Here is a 17,642-nt window from a genome sequence, read left to right on the forward strand (position 1 = left end):
CGCATCTCCCCAACCATTTACAACACATTATGGTGAACTTTGTCTCCGTCCTGTTAATGAGAGTGGCTGAAAAGCACCTCAATGCCACTTCCGGCAGCTGAGGGTGTGACGAGGTGGCCGAGTGGTTAAGGCGATGGACTGCTAATCCATTGTGCTCTGCATGCGTGGGTTCGAATCCCATCCTCGTCGTTCGATGGCTTTAGTGTTTCGGAGAGCACCTGGCATAGCCGCTCGAAGGACCTTGCTGCCAACTTTAACGTCGTCATACGTTAGTTGCAGAAAAACACCACAGCCAAATTTCAGTCAGATTGTGAAGTGACGAGGTGGCTGAGTGGTTAAGGCGATGGACTGCTAATACATTGTGCACTGCATGCGTGGGTTCGAATCCCATCCTCGTCGTTTGATGGCTTTAGTGCTTGGAGAGCCTAGTGCACCTGGCACCTACCAACTTTAATGTCATCAGGAGATTGCGAGACGAGGTGGCCGAGTGGTTAAGGCGATGGACTGCTAATCCATTGTGCTCTGCACGCGTGGGTTCGAATCCCATCCTCGTCGTTTGATGGCTTTAGTGCTCGAGAGAGCACAGTGCGTCTGGAAAAAGCTGCTCGAAGTTTCTTGCTGCCAACTTTAACACCGTCATACTAAAGATAGCTGCAGAAAGCCCAGCTTCGATCTGCTGGGCAATCGAGAGACGAGGTGGCCGAGTGGTTAAGGCGATGGACTGCTAATCCATTGTGCTCTGCACGCGTGGGTTCGAATCCCATCCTCGTCGTGTGATGGCTTTAGCGTTTTGGAGAGCCTAGTGCACCTGGCACCTGCCAACTTTAATGTCGTCAGGAGATTGCGAGACGAGGTGGCTGAGTGGTTAAGGCGATGGACTAATCCATTTTGCTCTGCACGCGTGGGTTCGAATCCCATCCTCGTCGCTAGAGGTCTTTAGCCTCCAGGAGAGCCTAGTGAACAGGTCGACTGCAGCCATGCTGCTCGCATCTTTCCAACTGTTTACGACTATTGGTGAGCGATTTCGAAAGACTGTTTCGTGAAATATTGAAACCTTTACAAATCTTTTGTTTTGATTCAGTCGATCGGAGCGTGCATCAAGCTGCCAAAGTCACATGGTTTCAGTAAAAGAGTCTTTGTTACGACATAACTGTTTCAAAACGTTTTGAATTTTTAATGGCTCACCGCTGGGGACCATCTCTGCGAACCCATGAATCATGCAAATTCACTGAGAACCACTGAACAAGTGCCTATGGTTTTTACATGATCTCTGATCAGTTTTATATATTTGTGGAAGTTTTAATAAGACATTGGTATAATTAGAAAGAATAATAGTAGCCAATAGTATTTTATTGGCCTGTCTAGCTGAGCCATCCATGGAACAAACAAAACAAGACCTGAAAATTGATAAAAGAACACCTGTTACAAATAAGCGGTTGTGTTTTGGTTTCTTTCATGTGTTGTTTTTGCTAAGGTGGCAAAAGCTCACGTCTGGTGAAGGTCTGTCTCAGAGCGCACTTGGAGAGTCTTTGTGTTCTTTATGGTCATATGCAAGCACCAGCTTGCATGTTGTATTGATCTTGATCTCAACAATGTTTTCAGATATGAACACAGCTTTTCTGCAGCTATTATTAAAATGTGATTCAGTCAAAGAGCCCCATGACGTGTCGTAAACTGTGATTGGAGAAATTAAGCTTTTCAAAGTTTGGGATCAATTGAACAAATTGTTTTGCAAAATGATTCACTGTTTCCAAGCGTTTGAAACGCCACACGCTGGTGACATCTGCTGGTCAGAGCAGTGTAAATGCAACAAAAACTCAGGCCAAACATGCATAAAAAACCTTTTACAAACACATTGCAAATGTTTTATTGGAAGTAAAATCTATCAAATGCAATTAACTTATAATCTAATATTATTACATTTCAAGTGTCTGTGTAATATGTGTTCTTTTATCAATTTTCAGGTCTTGTTTTGTTTGTTCCATGGATGGCTCAGCTAGACAGGCCAATAAAATACTATTGGCTACTATTATTCTTTCTAATTATACCAATGTCTTATTAAAACTTCCACAAATATATAAAACTGATCAGAGATCATGTAAAAACCATAGGCACTTGTTCAGTGGTTCTCAGTGAATTTGCATGATTCATGGGTTCGCAGAGATGGTCCCCAGCGGTGAGCCATTAAAAATTCAAAACGTTTTGAAACAGTTATGTCGTAACAAAGACTCTTTTACTGAAACCATGTGACTTTGGCAGCTTGATGCACGCTCCGATCGACTGAATCAAAACAAAAGATTTGTAAAGGTTTCAATATTTCACGAAACAGTCTTTCGAAATCGCTCACCAATAGTCGTAAACAGTTGGAAAGATGCGAGCAGCATGGCTGCAGTCGACCTGTTCACTAGGCTCTCCTGGAGGCTAAAGACCTCTAGCGACGAGGATGGGATTCGAACCCACGCGTGCAGAGCAAAATGGATTAGTCCATCGCCTTAACCACTCAGCCACCTCGTCTCGCAATCTCCTGACGACATTAAAGTTGGCAGGTGCCAGGTGCACTAGGCTCTCCAAAACGCTAAAGCCATCACACGACGAGGATGGGATTCGAACCCACGCGTGCAGAGCACAATGGATTAGCAGTCCATCGCCTTAACCACTCGGCCACCTCGTCTCTCGATTGCCCAGCAGATCGAAGCTGGGCTTTCTGCAGCTATCTTTAGTATGACGGTGTTAAAGTTGGCAGCAAGAAACTTCGAGCAGCTTTTTCCAGACGCACTGTGCTCTCTCGAGCACTAAAGCCATCAAACGACGAGGATGGGATTCGAACCCACGCGTGCAGTGCAAAATGGATTAGTCCATCGCCTTAACCACTCAGCCACCTCGTCTCGCAATCTCCTGATGACATTAAAGTTGGTAGGTGCCAGGTGCACTAGGCTCTCCAAGCACTAAAGCCATCAAACGACGAGGATGGGATTCAAACCAACGGATGCAGTGCACAATGTATTAGCAGTCCATCGCCTTAACCACTCCGCAACCTCGTCACTTCACAATCTGACTGAAATTTGGCTGTGGTGTTTTTCTGCAACTAACGTATGACGACGTTAAAGTTGGCAGCAAGGTCCTTCGAGCGGCTATGCCAGGTGCTCTCCGAAACACTAAAGCCATCGAACGACGAGGATGGGATTCGAACCCACGCATGCAGAGCACAATGGATTAGCAGTCCATCGCCTTAACCACTCGGCCACCTCGTCACACCCTCAGCTGCCGGAAGTGGCATTGAGGTGCTTTTCAGCCACTCTCATTAACAGGACGGAGACAAAGTTCACCATAATGTGTTGTAAATGGTTGGGGAGATGCGAGAGGTAAGCCTCCGACTGACCTGCAAGGAGCATTGGGTTTTATGGGTTAGGAGACTCACAATTGTTTTGAAAGAGGGAGATGTGCTTATGTTTCTTTTGTGTCCTGCTTCTGCTTTGTTGGAAAGAACCTAGAGAGAACGCCAGACTCTAGAAAAAGGTAACAAAGCTGGCATTGGACCTCCCTCAGAATATGTTTGCAGTGTCCTTGCACTCTTCATTATCCTTCCCGACCTTGTAGGGGGCTCGTTGAATCGATCCCGATCTCAAACATGTTCTTGGTGATTGAGGGTTATGACTCCGCCCCTTTGCTGCCAGGATACCCATAATTCTCTCCCCCCAGATTTACGGAAATAGCACACTTTTTTCTTTGAGTGAAGAGAGTACAAGGAATAAACCTTTTTGTGCACATCGCTTGTCTGTTTCGTAGACACACCATTCATCCATCCGTGCCAAAATGCTGATTGGATGGCAGTTTAAAGCTTCTTACCACCCTGTCGTTCCACGTGCAGATAGGTGCACGGAAGACGTTGCGACTTTCGCCTCTATTCTTTCGCAGAGGCAATATCGTAGCCTATGAGGTTTATCCGAGGCGTGATCATTGCTGGTTGAAAACTTTACCCAATACCCTGCCGGGATGACTTGAAATACAGTCAGCCTTGGCAATTTTTGTCGGTCTCTTAGGAGGCTTAATAACTTGTTGAAAATAAGCGGTTGTGTTTTGGTTTCTTTCACGTGTTGTTTTTGCTAAGGTGGCAAAAGCTCACGTCTGGTGAAGGTCTGTCTCAGAGCGCACTTGGAGAGTCTTTGTGTTCTTTATGGTCATATGCAAGCACCAGCTTGCATGTTGTATTGATCTTGATCTCAACAATGTTTTCAGATATGAACGCAGCTTTTCTGCAGCTATTATTAAAATGTGATTCAGTCAAAGAGCCCCATGACGTGTCGTAAACTGTGATTGGAGAAATTAAGCTTTTCAAAGTTTGGGATCAATTGAACAAATTGTTTTGCAAAGTGATTCAATGTTTCCAAGCGTTCGAAACGCCACACGCTGGTGACATATGCTGGTCAGAGCAGTGTAAATGCAACAAAAACTCAGGCCAAACATGCATAAAAAACCTTTTACAAACACATTGCAAATGTTTTATTGGAAGTAAAATCTATCAAATGCAATTAACTTATAATCTAATATTATTACATTTCAAGTGTCTGTGTAATATGTGTTCTTTTATCAATTTTCAGGTCTTGTTTTGTTTGTTCCATGGATGGCTCAGCTAAACAGGCCAATAAAATACTATTGGCTACTATTATTCTTTCTAATTATACCAATGTCTTATTAAAACTTCCACAAATATATAAAACTGATCAGAGATCATGTAAAAACCATAGGCACTTGTTCAGTGGTTCTCAGTGAATTTGCATGATTCATGGGTTCGCAGAGATGGTCCCCAGCGGTGAGCCATTAAAAATTCAAAACGTTTTGAAACAGTTATGTCGTAACAAAGACTCTTTTACTGAAACCATGTGACTTTGGCAGCTTGATGCACGCTCCGATCGACTGAATCAAAACAAAAGATTTGTAAAGGTTTCAATATTTCACGAAACAGTCTTTCGAAATCGCTCACCAATAGTCGTAAACAGTTGGAAAGATGCGAGCAGCATGGCTGCAGTCGACCTGTTCACTAGGCTCTCCTGGAGGCTAAAGACCTCTAGCGACGAGGATGGGATTCGAACCCACGTGTGCAGAGCAAAATGGATTAGTTCATCGCCTTAACCACTCAGCCACCTCGTCTCGCAATCTCCTGATGACATTAAAGTTGGCAGGTGCCAGGTGCACTAGGCTCTCCAAAACGCTAAAGCCATCACACGACGAGGATGGGATTCGAACCCACGCGTGCAGAGCACAATGGATTAGCAGTCCATCGCCTTAACCACTCGGCCACCTCGTCTCTCGACCGCCTAGCAGCTCGAAGCTGGGCTTTCTGCATCTATCTTTAGTATGACGGCGTTAAAGTTGGCAGCAAGAAACTTCGAGCAGCTTTTTCCAGACGCACTGTGCTCTCTCGAGCACTAATGCCATCAAACAACGAGGAAGGGATTCGAACCCACGCGTGCAGAGCACAAGGGATTAGCAGTCCATCGCCTTAACCACTCGGCCACCTCGTCTCTCGACCGCCTAGCAGCTCGAAGCTGGGCTTTCTGCATCTATCTTTAGTATGACGGCGTTAAAGTTGGCAGCAAGAAACTTCGAGCAGCTTTTTCCAGACGCACTGTGCTCTCTCGAGCACTAAAGCCATCAAACGACGAGGATGGGATTCGAACCCACGCGTGCAGTGCAAAATGGATTAGTCCATCGCCTTAACCACTCAGCCACCTCGTCTCGCAATCTCCTGATGACATTAAAGTTGGTAGGTGCCAGGTGCACTAGGCTCTCCAAGCACTAAAGCCATCAAACGACGAGGATGGGATTCAAACCAACGCATGCAGTGCACAATGGATTAGCAGTCCATCGCCTTAACCACTCAGCCACCTCGTCACTTCACAATCTGACTGAAATTTGGCTGTGGTGTTTTTCTGCAACTAACGTATGACGACGTTAAAGTTGGCAGCAAGGTCCTTCGAGCGGCTATGCCAGGTGCTCTCCGAAACACTAAAGCCATCGAACGACGAGGATGGGATTCGAACCCACGCATGCAGAGCACAATGGATTAGCAGTCCATCGCCTTAACCACTCGGCCACCTCGTCACACCCTCAGCTGCCGGAAGTGGCATTGAGGTGCTTTTCAGCCACTCTCATTAACAGGACGGAGACAAAGTTCACCATAATGTGTTGTAAATGGTTGGGGAGATGCGAGAGGTAAGCCTCCGACTGACCTGCGAGGAGCATTGGGTTTTATGGGTTAGGAGACTCACAATTGTTTTGAAAGAGGGAGATGTGCTTATGTTTCTTTTGTGTCCTGCTTCTGCTTTGTTGGAAAGAACCTAGAGAGAACGCCAGACTCTAGAAAAAGGTAACAAAGCTGGCATTGGACCTCCCTCAGAATATGTTTGCAGTGTCCTTGCACTCTTCATTATCCTTCCCGACCTTGTAGGGGGCTCGTTGAATCGATCCCGATCTCAAACATGTTCTTGGAGATTGAGGGTTATGACTCCGCCCCTTTGCTGCCAGGATACCCATAATTCTCTCCCCCAGATTTACGGAAATAGCACACTTTTTTCTTTGAGTGAAGAGAGTACAAGGAATAAACCTTTTTGTGCACATCGCTTGTCTGTTTCGTAGACACACCATTCATCCATCCGTGCCAAAATGCTGATTGGATGGCAGTTTAAAGCTTCTTAGCACCCTGTCGTTCCACGTGCAGATAGGTGCACGGAAGACGTTGCGACTTTCGCCGCTATTCTTTCGCAGAGGCAATATCGTAGCCCATGAGGTTTATCCGAGGCGTGATCATTGCTGGTTGAAAACTTTACCCAATACCCCGCCGGGATGACTTGAAATACAGTCAGCCTTGGCAATTTTTGTCGGCCTCTTAGGAGGCTTAATAACTTGTTGAAAATAAGCGGTTGTGTTTTGGTTTCTTTCACGTGTTGTTTTTGCTAAGGTGGCAAAAGCTCACGTCTGGTGAAGGTCTGTCTCAGAGCGCACTTGGAGAGTCTTTGTGTTCTTTATGGTCATATGCAAGCACCAGCTTGCATGTTGTATTGATCTTGATCTCAACAATGTTTTCAGATATGAACACAGCTTTTCTGCAGCTATTATTAAAATGTGATTCAGTCAAAGAGCCCCATGACGTGTCGTAAACTGTGATTGGAGAAATTAAGCTTTTCAAAGTTTGGGATCAATTGAACAAATTGTTTTGCAAAATGATTCACTGTTTCCAAGCGTTTGAAACGCCACACGCTGGTGACATCTGCTGGTCAGAGCAGCGTAAATGCAACAAAAACTCAGGCCAAACATGCATAAAAAACCTTTTACAAACACATTGCAAATGTTTTATTGGAAGTAAAATCTATCAAATGCAATTAACTTATAATCTAATATTATTACATTTCAAGTGTCTGTGTAATATGTGTTCTTTTATCAATTTTCAGGTCTTGTTTTGTTTGTTCCATGGATGGCTCAGCTAAACAGGCCAATAAAATACTATTGGCTACTATTATTCTTTCTAATTATACCAATGTCTTATTAAAACTTCCACAAATATATAAAACTGATCAGAGATCATGTAAAAACCATAGGCACTTGTTCAGTGGTTCTCAGTGAATTTGCATGATTCATGGGTTCGCAGAGATGGTCCCCAGCGGTGAGCCATTAAAAATTCAAAACGTTTTGAAACAGTTATGTCGTAACAAAGACTCTTTTACTGAAACCATGTGACTTTGGCAGCTTGATGCACGCTCCGATCGACTGAATCAAAACAAAAGATTTGTAAAGGTTTCAATATTTCACGAAACAGTCTTTCGAAATCGCTCACCAATAGTCGTAAACAGTTGGAAAGATGCGAGCAGCATGGCTGCAGTCGACCTGTTCACTAGGCTCTCCTGGAGGCTAAAGACCTCTAGCGACGAGGATGGGATTCGAACCCACGCGTGCAGAGCAAAATGGATTAGTCCATCGCCATAACCACTCAGCCACCTCGTCTCGCAATCTCCTGACGACATTAAAGTTGGCAGGTGCCAGGTGCACTAGGCTCTCCAAAACGCTAAAGCCATCACACGACGAGGATGGGATTCGAATCCACGCGTGCAGAGCACAATGGATTAGCAGTCCATCGCCTTAACCACTCGGCCACCTCGTCTCTCGATTGCCCAGCAGCTCGAAGCTGGGCTTTCTGCAGCTATCTTTAGTATGACGGCGTTAAAGTTGGCAGCAAGAAACTTCGAGCAGCTTTTTCCAGATGCACTGTGCTCTCTCGAGCACTAAAGCCATCAAACGACGAGGATGGGATTCGAACCCACGCGTGCAGAGCACAATGGATTAGCAGTCCATCGCCTTAACCACTCGGCCACCTCGTCTCTCGATCGCCTAGCAGCTCGAAGCTGGGCTTTCTGCAGCTATCTTTAATATGACGCCGTTAAAGTTGGCAGCAAGAAACTTCGAGCAGCTTTTTCCAGACGCACTGTGCTCTCTCGAGCACTAATGCCATCAAACAACGAGGAAGAGATTCGAACCCACGCGTGCAGAGCACAAGGGATTAGCAGTCCATCGCCTTAACCACTCGGCCACCTCGTCTCTCGACCGCCTAGCAGCTCGAAGCTGGGCTTTCTGCATCTATCTTTAGTATGACGGCGTTAAAGTTGGCAGCAAGAAACTTCGAGCAGCTTTTTCCAGACGCACTGTGCTCTCTCGAGCACTAAAGCCATCAAACGACGAGGATGGGATTCGAACCCACGCGTGCAGTGCAAAATGGATTAGTCCATCGCCTTAACCACTCAACCACCTCGTCTCGCAATCTCCTGATGACATTAAAGTTGGTAGGTGCCAGGTGCACTAGGCTCTCCAAGCACTAAAGCCATCAAACGACGAGGATGGGATTCAAACCAACGCATGCAGAGCACAATGGATTAGCAGTCCATCGCCTTAACCACTCAGCCACCTCGTCACTTCACAATCTGACTGAAATTTGGCTGTGGTGTTTTTCTGCAACTAACGTAAGACGACGTTAAAGTTGGCAGCAAGGTCCTTCGAGCGGCTATGCCAGGTGCACTGGGCTCTCCGAAACACTAAAGCCATCGAACGACGAGGATGGGATTCGAACCCACGCGTGCAGAGCACAATGGATTAGCAGTCCATCGCCTTAACCACTCTGCCACCTCGTCACACCCTCAGCAGCCGGAAGTGGCATTGAGGTGCTTTTCAGCCACTCTCATTAACAGGACGGAGACAAAGTTCGCCATAATGTGTTGTAAATGGTTGGGGAGATGCGAGAGGTAAGCCTCCGACTGACCTGCAAGGAGCATTGGGTTTTATGGGTTAGGAGACTCACAATTGTTTTGAAAGAGGGAGATGTGCTTATGTTTCTTTTGTGTCCTGCTTCTGCTTTGTTGGAAAGAACCTAGAGAGAACGCCAGACTCTAGAAAAAGGTAACAAAGCTGGCATTGGACCTCCCTCAGAATATGTTTGCAGTGTCCTTGCACTCTTCATTATCCTTCCCGACCTTGTAGGGGGCTCGTTGAATCGATCCCGATCTCAAACATGTTCTTGGAGATTGAGGGTTATGACTCCGCCCCTTTGCTGCCAGGATACCCATAATTCTCTCCCACCAAGATTTACGGAAATAGCACACTTTTTTCTTTGAGTGAAGAGAGTACAAGGAATAAACCTTTTTGTGCACATCGCTTGTCTGTTTCGTAGACACACCATTCATCCATCCGTGCCAAAATGCTGATTGGATGGCAGTTTAAAGCTTCTTACCACCCTGTCGTTCCACGTGCAGATAGGTGCACGGAAGACGTTGCGACTTTCGCCGCTATTCTTTCGCAGAGGCAATATCGTAGCCTATGAGGTTTATCCGAGGCGTGATCATTGCTGGTTGAAAACTTTACCCAATACCCCGCCGGGATGACTTGAAATACAGTCAGCCTTGGCAATTTTTGTCGGCCTCTTAGGAGGCTTAATAACTTGTTGAAAATAAGCGGTTGTGTTTTGGTTTCTTTCACGTGTTGTTTTTGCTAAGGTGGCAAAAGCTCACGTCTGGTGAAGGTCTGTCTCAGAGCGCACTTGGAGAGTCTTTGTGTTCTTTATGGTCATATGCAAGCACCAGCTTGCATGTTGTATTGATCTTGATCTCAACAATGTTTTCAGATATGAACACAGCTTTTCTGCAGCTATTATTAAAATGTGATTCAGTCAAAGAGCCCCATGACGTGTCGTAAACTGTGATTGGAGAAATTAAGCTTTTCAAAGTTTGGGATCAATTGAACAAATTGTTTTGCAAAATGATTCACTGTTTCCAAGCGTTTGAAACGCCACACGCTGGTGACATCTGCTGGTCAGAGCAGTGTAAATGCAACAAAAACTCAGGCCAAACATGCATAAAAAACCTTTTACAAACACATTGCAAATGTTTTATTGGAAGTAAAATCTATCAAATGCAATTAACTTATAATCTAATATTATTACATTTCAAGTGTCTGTGTAATATGTGTTCTTTTATCAATTTTCAGGTCTTGTTTTGTTTGTTCCATGGATGGCTCAGCTAAACAGGCCAATAAAATACTATTGGCTACTATTATTCTTTCTAATTATACCAATGTCTTATTAAAACTTCCACAAATATATAAAACTGATCAGAGATCATGTAAAAACCATAGGCACTTGTTCAGTGGTTCTCAGTGAATTTGCATGATTCATGGGTTCGCAGAGATGGTCCCCAGCGGTGAACCATTAAAAATTCAAAACGTTTTGAAACAGTTATGTCGTAACAAAGACTCTTTTACTGAAACCATGTGACTTTGGCAGCTTGATGCACGCTCCGATCGACTGAATCAAAACAAAAGATTTGTAAAGGTTTCAATATTTCACGAAACAGTCTTTCGAAATCGCTCACCAATAGTCGTAAACAGTTGGAAAGATGCGAGCAGCATGGCTGCAGTCGACCTGTTCACTAGGCTCTCCTGGAGGCTAAAGACCTCTAGCGACGAGGATGGGATTCGAACCCACGCGTGCAGAGCAAAATGGATTAGTCCATCGCCTTAACCACTCAGCCACCTCGTCTCGCAATCTCCTGACGACATTAAAGTTGGCAGGTGCCAGGTGCACTAGGCTCTCCAAAACGCTAAAGCCATCACACGACGAGGATGGGATTCGAACCCACGCGTGCAGAGCACAATGGATTAGCAGTCCATCGCCTTAACCACTCGGCCACCTCGTCTCTCGATTGCCCAACAGCTCGAAGCTGGGCTTTCTGCAGCTATCTTTAGTATGACGACGTTAAAGTTGGCAGCAAGAAACTTTGAGCAGCTTTTTCCAGACGCACTGTGCTCTCTCGAGCACTAAAGCCATCAAACGACGAGGATGGGATTCGAACCCACGCGTGCAGAGCACAATGGATTAGCAGTCCATCGCCTTAACCACTCGGCCACCTCGTCTCTCGATCACCTAGCAGCTTGAAGCTGGGCTTTCTGCAGCTATCTTTAATATGACGCCGTTAAAGTTGGCAGCAAGAAACTTCGAGCAGCTTTTTCCAGACGCACTGTGCTCTCTCGAGCACTAATGCCATCAAACAACGAGGAAGGGATTCGAACCCACGCGTGCAGAGCACAAGGGATTAGCAGTCCATCGCCTTAACCACTCGGCCACCTCGTCTCTCGACCGCCTAGCAGCTCGAAGCTGGGCTTTCTGCATCTATCTTTAGTATGACGGCGTTAAAGTTGGCAGCAAGAAACTTCGAGCAGCTTTTTCCAGACGCACTGTGCTCTCTCGAGCACTAAAGCCATCAAACGACGAGGATGGGATTCGAACCCACGCGTGCAGTGCAAAATGGATTAGTCCATCGCCTTAACCACTCAACCACCTCGTCTCGCAATCTCCTGATGACATTAAAGTTGGTAGGTGCCAGGTGCACTAGGCTCTCCAAGCACTAAAGCCATCAAACGACGAGGATGGGATTCAAACCAACGCATGCAGAGCACAATGGATTAGCAGTCCATCGCCTTAACCACTCAGCCACCTCGTCACTTCACAATCTGACTGAAATTTGGCTGTGGTGTTTTTCTGCAACTAACGTAAGACGACGTTAAAGTTGGCAGCAAGGTCCTTCGAGCGGCTATGCCAGGTGCACTGGGCTCTCCGAAACACTAAAGCCATCGAACGACGAGGATGGGATTCGAACCCACGCGTGCAGAGCACAATGGATTAGCAGTCCATCGCCTTAACCACTCGGCCACCTCGTCACACCCTCAGCAGCCGGAAGTGGCATTGAGGTGCTTTTCAGCCACTCTCATTAACAGGACGGAGACAAAGTTCACCATAATGTGTTGTAAATGGTTGGGGAGATGCGAGAGGTAAGCCTCCGACTGACCTGCAAGGAGCATTGGGTTTTATGGGTTAGGAGACTCACAATTGTTTTGAAAGAGGGAGATGTGCTTATGTTTCTTTTGTGTCCTGCTTCTGCTTTGTTGGAAAGAACCTAGAGAGAACGCCAGACTCTAGAAAAAGGTAACAAAGCTGGCATTGGACCTCCCTCAGAATATGTTTGCAGTGTCCTTGCACTCTTCATTATCCTTCCCGACCTTGTAGGGGGCTCGTTGAATCGATCCCGATCTCAAACATGTTCTTGGAGATTGAGGGTTATGACTCCGCCCCTTTGCTGCCAGGATACCCATAATTCTCTCCCCCCAGATTTACGGAAATAGCACACTTTTTTCTTTGAGTGAAGAGAGTACAAGGAATAAACCTTTTTGTGCACATCGCTTGTCTGTTTCGTAGACACACCATTCATCCATCCGTGCCAAAATGCTGATTGGATGGCAGTTTAAAGCTTCTTACCACCCTGTCGTTCCACGTGCAGATAGGTGCACGGAAGACGTTGCGACTTTCGCCGCTATTCTTTCGCAGAGGCAATATCGTAGCCTATGAGGTTTATCCGAGGCGTGATCATTGCTGGTTGAAAACTTTACCCAATACCCTGCCGGGATGACTTGAAATACAGTCAGCCTTGGCAATTTTTGTCGGCCTCTTAGGAGGCTTAATAGCTTGTTGAAAATAAGCGGTTGTGTTTTGGTTTCTTTCACGTGTTGTTTTTGCTAAGGTGGCAAAAGCTCACGTCTGGTGAAGGTCTGTCTCAGAGCGCACTTGGAGAGTCTTTGTGTTCTTTATGGTCATATGCAAGCACCAGCTTGCATGTTGTATTGATCTTGATCTCAACAATGTTTTCAGATATGAACACAGCTTTTCTGCAGCTATTATTAAAATGTGATTCAGTCAAAGAGCCCCATGACGTGTCGTAAACTGTGATTGGAGAAATTAAGCTTTTCAAAGTTTGGGATCAATTGAACAAATTGTTTTGCAAAATGATTCACTGTTTCCAAGCGTTTGAAACGCCACACGCTGGTGACATCTGCTGGTCAGAGCAGTGTAAATGCAACAAAAACTCAGGCCAAACATGCATAAAAAACCTTTTACAAACACATTGCAAATGTTTTATTGGAAGTAAAATCTATCAAATGCAATTAACTTATAATCTAATATTATTACATTTCAAGTGTCTGTGTAATATGTGTTCTTTTATCAATTTTCAGGTCTTGTTTTGTTTGTTCCATGGATGGCTCAGCTAAACAGGCCAATAAAATACTATTGGCTACTATTATTCTTTCTAATTATACCAATGTCTTATTAAAACTTCCACAAATATATAAAACTGATCAGAGATCATGTAAAAACCATAGGCACTTGTTCAGTGGTTCTCAGTGAATTTGCATGATTCATGGGTTCGCAGAGATGGTCCCCAGCGGTGAGCCATTAAAAATTCAAAACGTTTTGAAACAGTTATGTCGTAACAAAGACTCTTTTACTGAAACCATGTGACTTTGGCAGCTTGATGCACGCTCCGATCGACTGAATCAAAACAAAAGATTTGTAAAGGTTTCAATATTTCACGAAACAGTCTTTCGAAATCGCTCACCAATAGTCGTAAACAGTTGGAAAGATGCGAGCAGCATGGCTGCAGTCGACCTGTTCACTAGGCTCTCCTGGAGGCTAAAGACCTCTAGCGACGAGGATGGGATTCGAACCCACGCGTGCAGAGCAAAATGGATTAGTCCATCGCCTTAACCACTCAGCCACCTCGTCTCGCAATCTCCTGACGACATTAAAGTTGGCAGGTGCCAGGTGCACTAGGCTCTCCAAAACGCTAAAGCCATCACACGACGAGGATGGGATTCGAACCCACGCGTGCAGAGCACAATGGATTAGCAGTCCATCGCCTTAACCACTCGGCCACCTCGTCTCTCGATTGCCCAGCAGCTCGAAGCTGGGCTTTCTGCAGCTATCTTTAGTATGACGACGTTAAAGTTGGCAGCAAGAAACTTCGAGCAGCTTTTTCCAGACGCACTGTGCTCTCTCGAGCACTAAAGCCATCAAACGACGAGGATGGGATTCGAACCCACGCGTGCAGAGCACAATGGATTAGCAGTCCATCGCCTTAACCACTCGGCCACCTCGTCTCTCGATCACCTAGCAGCTTGAAGCTGGGCTTTCTGCAGCTATCTTTAATATGACGCCGTTAAAGTTGGCAGCAAGAAACTTCGAGCAGCTTTTTCCAGACGCACTGTGCTCTCTCGAGCACTAATGCCATCAAACAACGAGGAAGGGATTCGAACCCACGCGTGCAGAGCACAAGGGATTAGCAGTCCATCGCCTTAACCACTCGGCCACCTCGTCTCTCGACCGCCTAGCAGCTCGAAGCTGGGCTTTCTGCATCTATCTTTAGTATGACGGCGTTAAAGTTGGCAGCAAGAAACTTCGAGCAGCTTTTTCCAGACGCACTGTGCTCTCTCGAGCACTAAAGCCATCAAACGACGAGGATGGGATTCGAACCCACGCGTGCAGTGCAAAATGGATTAGTCCATCGCCTTAACCACTCAACCACCTCGTCTCGCAATCTCCTGATGACATTAAAGTTGGTAGGTGCCAGGTGCACTAGGCTCTCCAAGCACTAAAGCCATCAAACGACGAGGATGGGATTCAAACCAACGCATGCAGAGCACAATGGATTAGCAGTCCATCGCCTTAACCACTCAGCCACCTCGTCACTTCACAATCTGACTGAAATTTGGCTGTGGTGTTTTTCTGCAACTAACGTAAGACGACATTAAAGTTGGCAGCAAGGTCCTTCGAGCGGCTATGCCAGGTGCACTGGGCTCTCCGAAACACTAAAGCCATCGAACGACGAGGATGGGATTCGAACCCACGCGTGCAGAGCACAATGGATTAGCTGTCCATCGCCTTAACCACTCGGCCACCTCGTCACACCCTCAGCAGCCGGAAGTGGCATTGAGGTGCTTTTCAGCCACTCTCATTAACAGGACGGAGACAAAGTTCACCATAATGTGTTGTAAATGGTTGGGGAGATGCGAGAGGTAAGCCTCCGACTGACCTGCAAGGAGCATTGGGTTTTATGGGTTAGGAGACTCACAATTGTTTTGAAAGAGGGAGATGTGCTTATGTTTCTTTTGTGTCCTGCTTCTGCTTTGTTGGAAAGAACCTAGAGAGAACGCCAGACTCTAGAAAAAGGTAACAAAGCTGGCATTGGACCTCCCTCAGAATATGTTTGCAGTGTCCTTGCACTCTTCATTATCCTTCCCGACCTTGTAGGGGGCTCGTTGAATCGATCCCGATCTCAAACATGTTCTTGGAGATTGAGGGTTATGACTCCGCCCCTTTGCTGCCAGGATACCCATAATTCTCTCCCCCAGATTTACGGAAATAGCACACTTTTTTCTTTGAGTGAAGAGAGTACAAGGAATAAACCTTTTTGTGCACATCGCTTGTCTGTTTCGTAGACACACCATTCATCCATCCGTGCCAAAATGCTGATTGGATGGCAGTTTAAAGCTTCTTACCACCCTGTCGTTCCACGTGCAGATAGGTGCACGGAAGACGTTGCGACTTTCGCCGCTATTCTTTCGCAGAGGCAATATCGTAGCCTATGAGGTTTATCCGAGGCGTGATCATTGCTGGTTGAAAACTTTACCCAATACCCTGCCGGGATGACTTGAAATACAGTCAGCCTTGGCAATTTTTGTCGGCCTCTTAGGAGGCTTAATAGCTTGTTGAAAATAAGCGGTTGTGTTTTGGTTTCTTTCACGTGTTGTTTTTGCTAAGGTGGCAAAAGCTCACGTCTGGTGAAGGTCTGTCTCAGAGCGCACTTGGAGAGTCTTTGTGTTCTTTATGGTCATATGCAAGCACCAGCTTGCATGTTGTATTGATCTTGATCTCAACAATGTTTTCAGATATGAACACAGCTTTTCTGCAGCTATTATTAAAATGTGATTCAGTCAAAGAGCCCCATGACGTGTCGTAAACTGTGATTGGAGAAATTAAGCTTTTCAAAGTTTGGGATCAATTGAACAAATTGTTTTGCAAAATGATTCACTGTTTCCAAGCGTTTGAAACGCCACACGCTGGTGACATCTGCTGGTCAGAGCAGTGTAAATGCAACAAAAACTCAGGCCAAACATGCATAAAAAACCTTTTACAAACACATTGCAAATGTTTTATTGGAAGTAAAATCTATCAAATGCAATTAACTTATAATCTAATATTATTACATTTCAAGTGTCTGTGTAATATGTGTTCTTTTATCAATTTTCAGGTCTTGTTTTGTTTGTTCCATGGATGGCTCAGCTAAACAGGCCAATAAAATACTATTGGCTACTATTATTCTTTCTAATTATACCAATGTCTTATTAAAACTTCCACAAATATATAAAACTGATCAGAGATCATGTAAAAACCATAGGCACTTGTTCAGTGGTTCTCAGTGAATTTGCATGATTCATGGGTTCGCAGAGATGGTCCCCAGCGGTGAGCCATTAAAAATTCAAAACGTTTTGAAACAGTTATGTCGTAACAAAGACTCTTTTACTGAAACCATGTGACTTTGGCAGCTTGATGCACGCTCCGATCGACTGAATCAAAACAAAAGATTTGTAAAGGTTTCAATATTTCACGAAACAGTCTTTCGAAATCGCTCACCAATAGTCGTAAACAGTTGGAAAGATGCGAGCAGCATGGCTGCAGTCGACCTGTTCACTAGGCTCTCCTGGAGGCTAAAGACCTCTAGCGACGAGGATGGGATTCGAACCCACGCGTGCAGAGCAAAATGGATTAGTCCATCGCCTTAACCACTCAGCCACCTCGTCTCGCAATCTCCTGACGACATTAAAGTTGGCAGGTGCCAGGTGCACTAGGCTCTCCAAAACGCTAAAGCCATCACACGACGAGGATGGGATTCGAACCCACGCGTGCAGAGCACAATGGATTAGCAGTCCATCGCCTTAACCACTCGGCCACCTCGTCTCTCGATTGCCCAGCAGCTCGAAGCTGGGCTTTCTGCAGCTATCTTTAGTATGACGGCGTTAAAGTTGGCAGCAAGAAACTTCGAGCAGCTTTTTCCAGACGCACTGTGCTCTCTCGAGCACTAAAGCCATCAAACGACGAGGATGGGATTCGAACCCACGCGTGCAGAGCACAATGGATTAGCTGTCCATCGCCTTAACCACTCGGCCACCTCGTCTCTCGATCGCCTAGCAGCTCGAAGCTGGGCTTTCTGCAGCTATCT

The 17,642-nt window shown here is 45.7% G+C and overlaps 32 non-coding genes across 32 annotated transcripts; 9 read left to right on the top strand and 23 right to left on the bottom strand.

Annotated features, from left to right (window-relative positions):
- The first annotated feature begins 107 nt into the window (after positions 1-107).
- Positions 108-189, top strand: trnas-gcu (transfer RNA serine (anticodon GCU)). The gene has a single exon. It is a non-coding gene; the product is annotated as a tRNA-Ser (tRNA).
- Positions 190-317: 128 nt separating this feature from the next.
- trnas-gcu (transfer RNA serine (anticodon GCU)) lies at positions 318-399 on the top strand. Its single transcript has one exon. It is a non-coding gene; the product is annotated as a tRNA-Ser (tRNA).
- A 74-nt stretch (positions 400-473) lies between these two features.
- Positions 474-555, top strand: trnas-gcu (transfer RNA serine (anticodon GCU)). Its single transcript has one exon. It is a non-coding gene; the product is annotated as a tRNA-Ser (tRNA).
- A 135-nt stretch (positions 556-690) lies between these two features.
- On the top strand, positions 691-772 carry trnas-gcu (transfer RNA serine (anticodon GCU)). Its single transcript has one exon. It is a non-coding gene; the product is annotated as a tRNA-Ser (tRNA).
- Positions 773-2,589: 1,817 nt separating this feature from the next.
- On the bottom strand, positions 2,590-2,671 carry trnas-gcu (transfer RNA serine (anticodon GCU)). Its single transcript has one exon. It is a non-coding gene; the product is annotated as a tRNA-Ser (tRNA).
- Positions 2,672-3,169: 498 nt separating this feature from the next.
- On the bottom strand, positions 3,170-3,251 carry trnas-gcu (transfer RNA serine (anticodon GCU)). Its single transcript has one exon. It is a non-coding gene; the product is annotated as a tRNA-Ser (tRNA).
- Positions 3,252-3,903: 652 nt separating this feature from the next.
- LOC137015662 (U4 spliceosomal RNA) lies at positions 3,904-4,044 on the top strand. The gene has a single exon (XR_010894014.1). It is a non-coding gene; the product is annotated as a U4 spliceosomal RNA (small nuclear RNA).
- Positions 4,045-5,223: 1,179 nt separating this feature from the next.
- Positions 5,224-5,305, bottom strand: trnas-gcu (transfer RNA serine (anticodon GCU)). Its single transcript has one exon. It is a non-coding gene; the product is annotated as a tRNA-Ser (tRNA).
- Positions 5,306-5,440: 135 nt separating this feature from the next.
- trnas-gcu (transfer RNA serine (anticodon GCU)) lies at positions 5,441-5,522 on the bottom strand. Its single transcript has one exon. It is a non-coding gene; the product is annotated as a tRNA-Ser (tRNA).
- Positions 5,523-5,810: 288 nt separating this feature from the next.
- On the bottom strand, positions 5,811-5,892 carry trnas-gcu (transfer RNA serine (anticodon GCU)). Its single transcript has one exon. It is a non-coding gene; the product is annotated as a tRNA-Ser (tRNA).
- Positions 5,893-6,020: 128 nt separating this feature from the next.
- On the bottom strand, positions 6,021-6,102 carry trnas-gcu (transfer RNA serine (anticodon GCU)). The gene has a single exon. It is a non-coding gene; the product is annotated as a tRNA-Ser (tRNA).
- A 651-nt stretch (positions 6,103-6,753) lies between these two features.
- Positions 6,754-6,894, top strand: LOC137015664 (U4 spliceosomal RNA). Its single transcript, XR_010894016.1, has one exon. It is a non-coding gene; the product is annotated as a U4 spliceosomal RNA (small nuclear RNA).
- A 1,179-nt stretch (positions 6,895-8,073) lies between these two features.
- Positions 8,074-8,155, bottom strand: trnas-gcu (transfer RNA serine (anticodon GCU)). The gene has a single exon. It is a non-coding gene; the product is annotated as a tRNA-Ser (tRNA).
- A 135-nt stretch (positions 8,156-8,290) lies between these two features.
- Positions 8,291-8,372, bottom strand: trnas-gcu (transfer RNA serine (anticodon GCU)). Its single transcript has one exon. It is a non-coding gene; the product is annotated as a tRNA-Ser (tRNA).
- Positions 8,373-8,507: 135 nt separating this feature from the next.
- On the bottom strand, positions 8,508-8,589 carry trnas-gcu (transfer RNA serine (anticodon GCU)). Its single transcript has one exon. It is a non-coding gene; the product is annotated as a tRNA-Ser (tRNA).
- A 288-nt stretch (positions 8,590-8,877) lies between these two features.
- On the bottom strand, positions 8,878-8,959 carry trnas-gcu (transfer RNA serine (anticodon GCU)). The gene has a single exon. It is a non-coding gene; the product is annotated as a tRNA-Ser (tRNA).
- A 135-nt stretch (positions 8,960-9,094) lies between these two features.
- Positions 9,095-9,176, bottom strand: trnas-gcu (transfer RNA serine (anticodon GCU)). Its single transcript has one exon. It is a non-coding gene; the product is annotated as a tRNA-Ser (tRNA).
- A 653-nt stretch (positions 9,177-9,829) lies between these two features.
- LOC137015661 (U4 spliceosomal RNA) lies at positions 9,830-9,970 on the top strand. Its single transcript, XR_010894013.1, has one exon. It is a non-coding gene; the product is annotated as a U4 spliceosomal RNA (small nuclear RNA).
- Positions 9,971-11,149: 1,179 nt separating this feature from the next.
- Positions 11,150-11,231, bottom strand: trnas-gcu (transfer RNA serine (anticodon GCU)). The gene has a single exon. It is a non-coding gene; the product is annotated as a tRNA-Ser (tRNA).
- A 135-nt stretch (positions 11,232-11,366) lies between these two features.
- Positions 11,367-11,448, bottom strand: trnas-gcu (transfer RNA serine (anticodon GCU)). Its single transcript has one exon. It is a non-coding gene; the product is annotated as a tRNA-Ser (tRNA).
- Positions 11,449-11,583: 135 nt separating this feature from the next.
- On the bottom strand, positions 11,584-11,665 carry trnas-gcu (transfer RNA serine (anticodon GCU)). Its single transcript has one exon. It is a non-coding gene; the product is annotated as a tRNA-Ser (tRNA).
- A 288-nt stretch (positions 11,666-11,953) lies between these two features.
- On the bottom strand, positions 11,954-12,035 carry trnas-gcu (transfer RNA serine (anticodon GCU)). The gene has a single exon. It is a non-coding gene; the product is annotated as a tRNA-Ser (tRNA).
- Positions 12,036-12,170: 135 nt separating this feature from the next.
- trnas-gcu (transfer RNA serine (anticodon GCU)) lies at positions 12,171-12,252 on the bottom strand. Its single transcript has one exon. It is a non-coding gene; the product is annotated as a tRNA-Ser (tRNA).
- A 652-nt stretch (positions 12,253-12,904) lies between these two features.
- LOC137015665 (U4 spliceosomal RNA) lies at positions 12,905-13,045 on the top strand. Its single transcript, XR_010894017.1, has one exon. It is a non-coding gene; the product is annotated as a U4 spliceosomal RNA (small nuclear RNA).
- A 1,179-nt stretch (positions 13,046-14,224) lies between these two features.
- Positions 14,225-14,306, bottom strand: trnas-gcu (transfer RNA serine (anticodon GCU)). The gene has a single exon. It is a non-coding gene; the product is annotated as a tRNA-Ser (tRNA).
- Positions 14,307-14,441: 135 nt separating this feature from the next.
- Positions 14,442-14,523, bottom strand: trnas-gcu (transfer RNA serine (anticodon GCU)). The gene has a single exon. It is a non-coding gene; the product is annotated as a tRNA-Ser (tRNA).
- Positions 14,524-14,658: 135 nt separating this feature from the next.
- Positions 14,659-14,740, bottom strand: trnas-gcu (transfer RNA serine (anticodon GCU)). The gene has a single exon. It is a non-coding gene; the product is annotated as a tRNA-Ser (tRNA).
- Positions 14,741-15,028: 288 nt separating this feature from the next.
- Positions 15,029-15,110, bottom strand: trnas-gcu (transfer RNA serine (anticodon GCU)). Its single transcript has one exon. It is a non-coding gene; the product is annotated as a tRNA-Ser (tRNA).
- A 135-nt stretch (positions 15,111-15,245) lies between these two features.
- Positions 15,246-15,327, bottom strand: trnas-gcu (transfer RNA serine (anticodon GCU)). The gene has a single exon. It is a non-coding gene; the product is annotated as a tRNA-Ser (tRNA).
- A 651-nt stretch (positions 15,328-15,978) lies between these two features.
- LOC137015666 (U4 spliceosomal RNA) lies at positions 15,979-16,119 on the top strand. Its single transcript, XR_010894018.1, has one exon. It is a non-coding gene; the product is annotated as a U4 spliceosomal RNA (small nuclear RNA).
- A 1,179-nt stretch (positions 16,120-17,298) lies between these two features.
- On the bottom strand, positions 17,299-17,380 carry trnas-gcu (transfer RNA serine (anticodon GCU)). The gene has a single exon. It is a non-coding gene; the product is annotated as a tRNA-Ser (tRNA).
- Positions 17,381-17,515: 135 nt separating this feature from the next.
- trnas-gcu (transfer RNA serine (anticodon GCU)) lies at positions 17,516-17,597 on the bottom strand. Its single transcript has one exon. It is a non-coding gene; the product is annotated as a tRNA-Ser (tRNA).
- Positions 17,598-17,642: the final 45 nt, after the last annotated feature.

Source organism: Chanodichthys erythropterus, unplaced genomic scaffold (assembly GCF_024489055.1).
Source record: "Chanodichthys erythropterus isolate Z2021 unplaced genomic scaffold, ASM2448905v1 ctg000030_np12, whole genome shotgun sequence".
Taxonomy (NCBI): Eukaryota; Metazoa; Chordata; class Actinopteri; order Cypriniformes; family Xenocyprididae; genus Chanodichthys; species Chanodichthys erythropterus.